This window comes from Penaeus japonicus, unplaced genomic scaffold (genome assembly GCF_977035675.1).
Source record: "Penaeus japonicus unplaced genomic scaffold, GWHDUDI00000001_assembly GWHDUDI00000027, whole genome shotgun sequence".
Classification (NCBI taxonomy): domain Eukaryota; kingdom Metazoa; phylum Arthropoda; class Malacostraca; order Decapoda; family Penaeidae; genus Penaeus; species Penaeus japonicus.
This window is the reverse complement of record NW_028234429.1, coordinates 15,346,799-15,349,298: the sequence shown is the minus strand read 5'-3', so window position 1 is coordinate 15,349,298 and position 2,500 is coordinate 15,346,799.

The following is a 2,500-nucleotide window of genomic DNA, read 5'->3' as shown; positions in this document are numbered from 1 at the left end:
AAAGAGAAAATGGGGTTAGAGATTAGGTCCTATTTCTACAGCCACCAGCACAAAGTCAGGCGAAATTAGCCACGCCCCCTCCATATCCAATCAAAATCACGTTTCTCCCTCGATACAAGACGGGCGAGTAAGTTCGAGGGCCCTGATTGGCTCGAATTGGGAGAAGCGGTGAAGAGGAGGTGGGGCTCATTTAGCTTGACTTTGTGCCGGTGATTCTAGTGATTCTAGTCGACGCAAGATCTAAAGTACAGCGTGCGAATGATGTGGCATCATCCATTGCTCTTCTTGTAGAATCTCTCTCCTTCATCAATTTTGGTTTTGTTCTATTGTTCTATCTTTCGTTTGTTTTTGTTCGTTCTGCTTTGTGAACCTTTTATCTAACTTAGTTCTCAACTCAGTTCGTATTTCTGTTGCTGTTATTATCATTACGATCACGTTTGTGACAGTTATAACGATAATACAGTAACTATTCTCCTCCATCAAAACAGGCAATCAAGATAACTGTCAATAACAATCAATAAAAACAAATAAAAACCACTTTCTTACCACATGACTGACATATAATTTCTCAAGATGTGTCACCGCGCCCTTCCTTTGTAAACCTCAAACTTATTTTCCCTTTTCTTACCCACCTCTCTGGACAACACCTTTCCTACCCCCCCACCCCCCTTCCCCCATCTTTCGCTCCCTTTTACCGCATCGTATTCCATTTTTCGAGTATCAGACTAAATCCTGGTTGCGTGGTTGGGTGGTTGGGTGAGTTCCCCGGAGCTTCGTTACCTTAGGGCACTCGTTGGGAAATCCTTAATGAGGTGTCAGATAGGTGAATTTATTGCTGAAGTTAGCGGAATTAACGAATGTACTAATTATCATTCTGTGTTGATGATAATGATGATAGTGATTATAACGAAAATAACAGTGATGATGATAGTAATGATAATGAGGATAAGGATACTAATATCAATAACTACAGTGATAACAATAATGATGGTAATAGTAATACTGATGATAATGTTAATGATAATAAGGATAATGTTATTATCGATTATATTTTCATTAACAATTATATAAATAAGATAATAATAATGATAATATCAATGATGCAAAATGGTAACATTGAAAACGATAAGCATTATCATTCTTATTATCCTGATACTTATTGCTAATATCATCCTCATGTTCACCATAATGACGATAATGATAATCATCCTCATCATTATCGGGTGTAGTAGTGGTATTTTGTTATACCTATCACCATTAAATTGCCAATATCTTTATTGCTACCATCATCATCTTCTCATTACAATCCCAACTAGCATTATCATCATTGTATATATCATTTTACACACACAAACACACACACACACACACACACACACACACACACACACACATATACATATATATATATATATATATATATATATATATATATATATATATATATATATATATATATGTATGTATATATTATATATACATGTATATATATACACATATATATATATATATATATATATATATATATATATATATATATATATATATGTGTGTGTGTGTGTGTGTGTGTGTGTGTGTGTGTGTGTGTGTGTATGTATGTATATATATATATATATTTATATATATACATATATATATTATATATATATTATATATATATTATATATATATATATACATATGTATATATATATATATTATATATACATATGTATATATATATATATATATATATATATATATATATATATATATTATATATGTGTGTGTGTGTGTGTGTGTGTGTGTGTGTGTCCATCTATCTATCTATCTGTCTATCTATCTATCTATCTATCTGTCTATCTATATATATATATATATATATATATATATATATATATATATATATATATATATATATATATATATATATATATGATATATAAATATATATAGATATATATAGATATATATAGATTTATATGTATTTATATACATATATATACATATATTTATATATATATATATGTATGCGTGTATGTATATATGTATATATATATATATATATATATATATATATATATATATAAACAGACACACACACATATATGTATATATATATATATATATATATATATATATATATATATATATATATATATATATATATATATATATATATATATATATATATATAAAGAGAGAGAGAGAGACGGAAAGAGAGAAAGGCACAGAGAGAGATTATCCCTCATACCTACAGCTGTTCTGTTTACGTCACGATAGCGAGGTCGCGTTTGTTGCGTCACTGATTTGCTGAGTACCAAGAAAAACAAATCAAAAGGAACGGAAAGCTTCAATACAATGTCGCTTTAAAGAACCCTTGCGTTTGAAATTAGAAGTGACATAAAACATAGATTAAAAAAAAAAAAAAAAAAAAACTTCCGGTCTGTGTACTGTCTAGAATTTCCTCGTTGATTCATGGAGAAAGAATGCACTCGAGAGTCTGGTCGCGAACTACAAGG